This window comes from Gambusia affinis, linkage group LG18, assembly GCF_019740435.1.
Source record: "Gambusia affinis linkage group LG18, SWU_Gaff_1.0, whole genome shotgun sequence".
NCBI classification, from domain to species: domain Eukaryota; kingdom Metazoa; phylum Chordata; class Actinopteri; order Cyprinodontiformes; family Poeciliidae; genus Gambusia; species Gambusia affinis.
The window spans coordinates 9421313-9431336 of record NC_057885.1 but is presented as its reverse complement, the minus strand read 5'-3'; positions in this window follow the sequence as shown (position 1 = coordinate 9431336).

The following is a 10024-nucleotide window of genomic DNA, read 5'->3' as shown; positions in this document are numbered from 1 at the left end:
AAAGTTGTTAACTCTCTCCTGATGACACACAAAGTTCTTTGACTTGCTGACCTCTCCGCTCCTCCCCAGGTAAACCAAACACGCCTCCGGCTCGGCCAATCAGTCGGGGCCCTCTGACCAGCAATCAGAGGTTTCGTTCAACCTCTGAATGACACGGCAATAAAAAATGATCCCGCAGCGACTGACAGGACGAAACAGGAAAACCTGCAAATCAACATCTGGTTAGAAATGTTTGTTTTTATTTTTTGAATGTTTCACAAGCTGAAGGATGGAACGATGAATGGAGTTTAAATTGGTTTCCATAAAATCTTCTCTGTCAGATTTATAACTTTAAATCGGTTCTGCTTTAGCCCGATGGTTTGCAGAGGCCTCATGGAAACAAGCACTGTTTAACACACACCGTTAGCGCTGCTCGACCTCGCATAGCCTGACTTGACATGCTGCTGATCATGCCTCTACCTCAACAACAGATTCAAAGCATCAAACCGATTGGTTTCAGGACAGCTCCTTGGCAGTAACCCACACATTCTCTTTCCCCACAGTCAGAAAGCACTTTGCAGTCACATGTCAAAACTAGCGGAAAATGTTTAATTGTAGTTTTTTTCCCATACATGTGCTTTAGGACTCTATTGAAAAATTGCAACATTTCTTACATTTTCAACTGCTGTTCCCCTCCCTGCCAGTGGGGGCGATGGTGAAGAGGGGTTTTTTTTTTGTTTGTCAAATGTTCGGCATGACAACAGGAAGTCTTTTTTAAAAAAAATTTTTAACTAATAAAATAAGATTAAATTAACTTTTGTTAACATTTAAGTTGAAAGAATTAGTTTTTAAGTTATCATTTTGCCTAAATTTTTGACAGAAATAAACAACATAACATTATGCTGACAGCCAAACATGGCGGAGGTAGAGTGATGTTACTGTTTTCTCTTATGAAGTTAAATCTTTCTAAGCTACATTTGTCAGATATTTAAATTTACTTTATGAACTGAAACTTGACCTGCAATATATTTTTGGTGAACCATTTAAGTGACAAACAAAAAACAAACAAGCAAACAAACTTTTGCATTTTGGTCACTGACTTTAATTAAACCTGCTTCACTGTGGCTTTATGATGAAAAATAAAAAATAAAGATAACTATGGACAGATTACTTACTGCAGGATCAGCTTGGCCTGATATGAGTGCAGAATGACATCCGGAGGAGTTCAAACAAGCCAGAACAGACTGAAAGCTGCTGCCATGTTGTTTGTCTTTTCAAGGTGCTTTATCTTTTTTTTTGTTTGTCCGTTCTGTTTGAGGTCAGACACAAACCTTCCCGTTGAGCACGCGCTGCAGTACCACAGAAGAAGATTCTTGGTAGCCCTGATGATTCTCTAAAGTCAGGCGAGATTTTTTTTCTCCAAGAACGTATATCTTGGAGAACGTTATTGGGTATCTCTCCAAAGACACCCAATAACTTCAAACCAACTCATCCCAGAAAGACTTTCACAATTTTTTTAAAAATAACTTAGGTAGGTTCAGCAAGCAAGCTGTAAAACTTTGTATCTTACATTATTATTTGCAGTTAAATTCTTGCATATGTGTCTTTGGCATGGCTAAAACAAGCTTTTCACTCACAAAGGCACCAAAAGCCTTTAAAAGTCCTCAGTGGTATGTTTGCAAGGGAAAAGGGACGGTTGATCCAAGCAGAAAATGTTATTCAAAAGCTGTTTTGTTTAAATTAAATAAGAAATATGCAAAAATGTTACTATGTAGCACATTGGTGTGGTTCATTTAGCATTTCTTTAAAGGGCATAAATTATTTTTTTGAAATTGCAACAGTTTCATTAAAACAACTTGCAGATTAAACATTGAACATCTGCTAAATTTTGACTTTCCATCTTAAAAAATTTGAGCTGTGCATATATATATATGATAAGTTACATATATATATATATATATATATATATATATATATATATATATGTAAATAAATAATAAAAATGCCTGTTAACTCTTTGACACATTGGCGAACCGTGAGCTGAGGTCCAGAAGCAGCTGCTGGAGTGTTGCTGAGACACTGCAGTGCAACCCGACCTCACAGCTGTAAAACACTTTGACTGTGTGAAGTCCCCAGGAACTGAATGAACTCAAACTTTACTCTATTTCAGATGACTGATGACTCAGCTGTCCTTTAATTTATGTAGACAATTTCCCCCAAAGCAAGAGGTGAAACTTTGACTTCCTTTTTAAATTTGTTCGCTTTTTGTTTTTGCCAGTGATATTTCATCGAAAACATTAGTATTTTATATTTACACATCAGCAATCTGACTTTCAATTTAGTTCCATTAATCTGAGATTTTTTCTCATATTTAAAAAAAAAAAAAAAGCAAAAATGTTCATGTCTTTTGCAAAATGTTAAAATCAGGTCCAACACATTTCTGCAGGACCAACCCATGAAATGTACCATGAAGAGATATTTTGTTACAGTAAACTGCTTAACCCCCCACTTTTTGACTTTCTGTAGAATGAGCTACTCAAGGTTTGACTAGTAACATAATCTAACATTTCTAACCGGTGACAATGTAGAAATGGTGAAATAGTCCTTATAGTATGAAACATTCATCAGACGCCAACTATTATTGCAATATTCGAATGCATTGTTGTTCTGGATGCAAGTCAAGTTTATACAGTGTAGCATAGTTTTGATCATTTACAACTGAAATGTTGTTAAGCATTTTCTGGCTTCAAATTGACGTGTAAATAAATACACTTTAGAAATGAATTGACCTTTTTGACTGTCCCTGATCAGTTCCTCCCCACAATCCCTGGAAAGGATTTTTGCTCCAAGCATGATAATCCTAAAGGAGACCCCCAGAGCCTCCAAAAGTCTGTTTGTTCACGTATTGTCAAACTTTTTATACAGGTAGACATAAATCAACATAAATCATACCAAATAGTTGTCATATTGTGCATAAAAATCTCATTCCTAAAGTTAACTTTAGCCTCCAGGTTACTTTTCACAAACTTTACTGCTTTTCAAATTTTTTTTTTTTTTTTTTTTTACATATTTAAAGTCATCTTTAAAACATTTAAAATCAAGGCAGTGCGAAAATCTTGACCTGTAAATGGAAATATTTTGCACTTTACGCGCCAAAGTGAATGATGGTTTCCCTCCATTCAGCTTGAATCGTGTTACATTGCAGCTCTGTGAGCTTCAGGTGCATCTTTGTTTGTACTAACAGGTCTGCTGGGTTTTCTATGAGCTCAAGTCACGGAGGCGTTCCTCTGATTCACAAAACGTTCTGTAATCACATCAGGCAATAACAGAAAAGCACGTTCACGGCGAACACTTCTGTAAAGAACGTTTCTAGAAGCAAACGCTTTCTGTTTCGCATAATCTCTGTTTGGGTCATCTGAATATACAGGCATATTTGCATATTTATCAACTTACTGATCATTTTAAAAAAAAAGTTTTCCTCAAAATTCCTTTTATATGTGAACATATGCTACAAATGCAAATCCTTCATTTTCTCACAGGGATGAAAAACAGAGAAGCGTGACGACAGAGTCACACGAGTCAGTCTTCAGTCGACGTTGGAGGTCGCGGACCTTTGCTCTCGGTCACATATTGGTAGTGGAAGATTTTTAACAGATTATAAAGCAATCCTTTAAAGTTCTGCGGCGTCAACCCTCCACTCATCAGGTGTGCTGCGAGCCTCTGGGTCGTGCGTGGAGTCGGGTTACATAACGGATGAACAACATGACCCTGTTTGTCTTTTAGCTTCTCTGTGTCAACGCTCCACATCAGCTGGGACGCAAAAACGGACCAAACATCTGGAAAGTTCCGGACCCTCGTTCACCACCTTCTGTGACTCTCCAACATGGAGGTCCTCTGCTAGTTTGTCAGGGCAGAGTTGATGGTGGAAGCACGATTAGGTGCGACGGGTTAAATGCCTTTAGAATATTTCCATAGTCACTGTTTGTTGTCTCTCTGCGATCTCTTGACTTTTCTCCTACCGAGTGGGCAAACTTGACCTCATTTTGCAATTTCTCACTTCTGTTACATAACTACTTTTGTCTGAGCTTCAGCTGCTCATTAGAGACTTACGGCCACTTTTCTACTGTTAGATCCAGAAACGGCATTCTTCTTTGTCTGACCAGGTGATAACCAAAAACACCAAACCGGAACTATCACTATCTAGAACTATAGACTGCTCTGAAAAAAAAATAAGCAGAAAGACATAGATTAATTTATTTTCTATTTTATCTGTGTTTACGTATTCGACATACCCACACACACTCAGATGCGTTGGCCTCAATTTACATACACACATTTGTGCTAACTCTCACCCATACGTCTTTATCTTGTGAAAATGATTCAGTTGAATATTTTATTAAGAAATCATCTGTGTTATTCAATCATTTACTCAATAACATTTTAGTGTTTATGGCAAAGAAATAGCAAAATAAGCCCAAGCTATAATATTCTTGATAAGACGTATCACACATAAAAAAATAAAAAAGGTGAAAATGCTGTGTTCCTGTGTTTTCTCAACTTTCAATGTTAAACCTATTCAAGCCGTGTTGCACGCTTCCTCTCTAACTTACGCAAAGTTAGAGAGAAATCCAGGGTGAATAGAACTTCTCATGAAATCGTGTAATTCACATCTTTACAGTTACGTGCTAATTCTTGTTGCAGCAGCTCGTAAAACGCATTAAAGTTTGCGATTGCATCGTCACCTGATGTGAAAAAGTGCAAGGGGAGTGTCCACTTTTCACTTCTGAGCCACGTTAAAGAACAGGATTTGAAGATTTGGCTTTGGCCGAGTCCCGACTCACATCACCTGATTGTCATCTCACTGAATGGAAACACCTGACTGTAATCTGGTGCTGCAGACACACACACACACACACACACACACACACACACACCTACACACACACACAGCAGATCTTAAATTCATCGGTTTTCGGCCGAGAAACCTCAGGTAGATCGTCATGTCAAAGAACATTTCTGAGATTTCTCAAAGTACTCAACAAGGTCGTGCTTTCACTTAACACTGTGTGGAATTTGGTTTTTGATGCGTCCAAAAGGCACAAGGGGCTTTTGATAAACTTATATTTTTAATTCTTTATCTGGGCGTTGTCAGGCAGGGAAAACTCATTTTTCTTTATTTTTATTTTTTTGCACAGTTGCAGAAATAAAAAGCAGAAAGACCAACGCTTATCAAAGTGGAAGAAGAGAGATTAGCCAGCCAGCTAAGAAGAATGAAGAAAACTTACACACTTTACAAGCGTTTCCTCTGCAGAGGTCATGTGTTCGGATGAGGTAGATCAGACGAGGCGAACTTCCACGTTCAGGACGTGGCTTCACTTCATGGGAAATCAAAATTAGAGCAGCTATGGACTCAGTGGAACCCATTAGATGAAACCAGATGGACTGACTTTGCACGTGCTTCTGTTCATGTGTGTTTTTAACGGAGGGATGACATTAGATACTTGCAGCAGCCCTCCTGGCGCTGTAGTTTCATGACGTTAAAGATGTTCTTAGGGGTGCGTTCCGCTCGTACTTGGAAGCTGGAATATCTCAGGTAGCTTGGGAAAAATGAAATGGGATTGTTGTTGTTTTCTATGACGGTGATAATTGAGGTGCTAGAAAACAGTTTGCTGGGGCGGCCATGTTGGATTTTTAGTTCAGCAGAGAAAAAGAAAACAAATCACAACCGATGAGCTCGGACCATCACAATAGATAGTTAACACAAAGTAATTAAGATGAGGAATGTAAGAGTCAAAAAATTTAAAATTAGCACAAAAAGTAGCCAGTTTTGTGTTTAAGTTATAACAATCCAATGCAACTGTTTAATTTCTTCTAAATGGAGCCACAATCACAAGAAAATGCATGTGTTGCCTTAGTACCCTCTGTATTGAAAGTTATAACAATAGGCAATCTGTTTGGTACAGTGGAAAAAAACTGTTTAATTTCTTCTAAATGGAGCCACAATCACAAGAAAAATGCATGTGTTGCCTTAACAGTACCAGCTGAACTAATAAACAAACTGTTCCAGTGATTCTGTGCCATTTTATTTTTTTTTTTGAACAAACCTCAATTTCAGAGTGCTAGCAAACAAGAACTCAAATGACCCAGCCGTGTGTCTCAGGTGTTGAGTGGTTTTTCACTGACCAGTTCAACTGAGGACAACTTTTGTTTCTATTTGAGTCTTTTTTTTTTTTTTTTTTTTTTTACTAATCCACGTGCTGTAAGAGAAAATGAGGTTTCTGGTCATGAGATGTGGAAAGAAGGATTCCTTGTCTCGATGCAGCTGATCACGATTCAGTACAAGAAGACGACCCAAATGCGATTAGTTTGTTCTTTTTAAAAGCTTTGGTTTATTTGTAGCTTCACTGATGAAACGTGTGTGGTTTTGTTGTAGAAAGATTCTCACAAGAGTATTATTAAGAGTATTTAGTGACAACATCTCTGTTTATCACCAGGCATTAACACAAAGACAAACAGCACAAAGAGAGGCTCTCTCAAGAATAATACTAAAAAAATAGGAAAAATTTATGATTTTTCTTATAAATGTCACTTACAGTTTTTTTTTTTTTTTTTACAGAAACCTAAATCTAGGCTCGTTGAAATCCAGTGGGGACCTCTAGTGGCCACGTTTGGTAACACATTCAGAGAACCTCAAGCGGGGGAATAAAAAGAAAAATACAAGGAATAAAACGCAGTTGGTATCAAAACATGTAGATTTGGATGTAAATGTGCTTTTCAAAGCACCACAGGTTTAAAAGATTTATAGGATAAACATTTTTTTCATTAAACACCACCAAATCAAATAATTATATCTAAATGGCCTTGCATGCTTTAAATGTCACTTAAAATATCTAATGCAAAACCCAAAAATAAGTAATCCAGATATCCAATTCAAAATAAAATGTGCTTAAATATTATTTTATCTGTCGAATCAAATCATTTTTGTTTTTATGGTGCCTAATTACAACAGTGTGTAAAGATGTTACACAACTTACGTTATAATTTCTTAATATAATCAGTTGCTCTTTTAAAATTAAGTACCGTAATTATATAGCTACTTGTGTGACAAACAGTGGCGCAAAAAGCGGGTATGCACTGTATGCAACGCATAGGGGCGCTGCACTAAAGGGGGCGCAAAAACGATGTGGGAAATTTTTTTTCTAATCAGCATTTTATGTACTTAACAGCTGCTTGTGTATGAAATGATCAATAACAGTGGAACAGCACTGATTAGGCGCCCCTCCCCTCCTATACAAATAGCTTGAGCAGCGGCCCTTCGAGAACGCGCTAAGGCGCGTTTTTTTTACTTTTTCTTTTATATTTAAATTGTAGTAATGCACTCGACAACAGGGAGATAAAGATGGGGCGCAGAAAAAAACTCCGGGGCAGAAAACGGAATAGGAGGAAGGATGAAGACGTTGGAGAGACGAAGAAAAGCTTTTCAAAGTGGTTGAAAGACAGAAGGTAAGTAATGTCAGTAGCTATATCAACAACAGAGTTGTAAATATTCAGGTTAGCTTAAGCTAACCTAAAATGACAGGTGGTTGTTGTTGTCTCCGCCCCGTATTGAACCAATACGTATTGCTATACATTTCTGATAGATACACCTATCACACACATCTTAACAATAAGTGTAATAATAATGACCAAAACAAAACACGGGAAATATTAAGGTCATATAAATTGTCGTTGCGGGAACTAAACAGGACCCCCTCGCAACCCCCACAAACTGCCGCTGTTGTCATGGTTGCTTAGAGAAGGTTGCTACGCAGCCGCGGTGAGCTGCTATCAACCGGCGTCTTTTTAAAATGTCCACCCGATAAAAGGAAAAACGTTGATATCTTTTATAAATACAGTGTTTTGTGGTCTATATTATTTCACCATTTTATTAATGTGGTTGCCAGTTTGGATAAGGCTTCCTATCAAGCTTTATGAATGATAGAAAACATGATAACAAAATGCCTCAGACCTGGAGCTCATAGGAGGTTCTAGACAGGCTAACAGAAGTGGCTCTTTGGCTCACTTATATATTAAATGATAAAATATTGCCCTGTTTATTGCTTCATTCTTTTTTAATTGCAGCAATTTATTCACATATATGTACATTTATTATTATTGACACTTTAATTAAAGATGAGTGGTACAAGCTTATGTCGAAGGGGTGGGAGCCGGGGGGCGCCGATGACATGTTTGCATACACCTCAGAAAGTAGCGCTCCTGGTGACAACACAACATTAGATTTGCCATCTCTCATTTTTTAAAAACACTACCGCTAGATGGCGTTGTGAGTAAGTCACATAAACACAGACTGTCTGATGAAGGAGTTGACACTCTGTGTTTAAAATCAAAATTAATGAATGACATTAAAATAAAAATCCCTGCATGAAAAATGTATTTTTTTATTTATTTTTTTTTTTTTGGAGCGCCTGATTGAAGGGGTTGTTTCTGTGCTCGATATCCACTGCACACAAACTGGCAACAGGAAGTATGCTGGTATGTCGGTTAAGGCCAAATATTATGGCATTTTAGACAAAACAAAACTGAAGTAAAGTTCTGTGGACAGAGTAGATCTATTAGGGAAAAAAAAGCTCAAACAACTCTAGCAGAAAGGGGAGCAGAACCACAACAAACCAACAACAACAACGACGACAAGATCTTTATTATGATCTTCACTATGATCTAAACCGATCGAACAATAAGCCTGAGAACGCATCAACCAGCCTAGAAAACGTTGTAAATTAAAGACAACTAGGGTGAGAGGTAAAGTTTCAACGCTAAAAAAAGCAACCCCGCAAACCATAAAAACCTTCCACATCGGAAGAGAAACTGAAACTATTTGCAGAACAGGTGCAAGATGGTGCTGGATAAGTCAACAGGAAGAAGAAACTCACGTTGCTGCCAAATGTTCTGTAGAATACGTATGGCAAGGTTGGGATTAGGTTCTTTGGTACCTTTGAGTTTTATTGACCAAAAGAAAAAAAAAGTCTTTGGAAACCCGTTTACCTGTAGATAATATTGTACATGTTACAGTATAATACATAAAACCATGCAACTTCATACACAAAATACCAGGAAGTGTCAGGGAATAGTAAAGTGTTGCTCTGTAAAGTGACCAGATCCCAACTGATATCATCCTGCGATGTTCGATTGTTCTCAGAAATTGTTGGAATCATGAACAGCCTCTCCGTTATAATAAGCAATGTGAGTTCTGGACAGCACAAGTCAAATTTCAAAACTAAATTGATAAATGGGAAATACGTCCAATCGTAGTAGTAACAAAACAAAGTCTGAAGTAAAGTTTTACTTTTAGTTCTTTTAAGATAAATATATGTTTTGGTGTTTATGAGATTCTAAATGCAATTAAGCCAAGATAGGGGGATAAACTTGATATGTATGACATGTAAAATGTGAAATTTCTCAGCTTCCATTTAAGATCATATGTTTCAATTAATGCTTAAATGTCTACAAATCCAGTATGACATAAGTGTTTGAAAAAACAAGGTTGATCATCTTGCATGTGCAAAAATGTATCTATCCGATGGTGATCACTGCTGGGACATAAAAAAATATTCACATATCATTTCATTCTTTAGAATATATACACAGTATAGCTATATATATAGTACAGACCAAATGTTTGGACACATTCTATACTGTATATATATTCGATTGAGCGTAACTGTAACGCTGTCATCTTTCAGTTCCTCATTTTCTACACTCGTCGATATTTGAATATTTTAGACCCAGCGCCATGGGTTCATTTAAAAAAACAAAGCAGAAGGAAGCATGAGCATCAGGACGACAAAGAGAGGGGTGAAAAACAAGGAGGAAGGAGGTGGAGAGAGTCTTCTGAGTAGTCATGAGCTGACTGGTTTTTTCCTTCCTCCCAGCCTTCTCTTTTGTTGTTCGCCTTCTTCCTGACTCTTTACTTCCCCCCCTCCTTTCTTTTTTCGATCTCTTCTGTTATTTTGTGAAGCTTTCCTTTTCCCCCTCCTTCCTCCCTCCT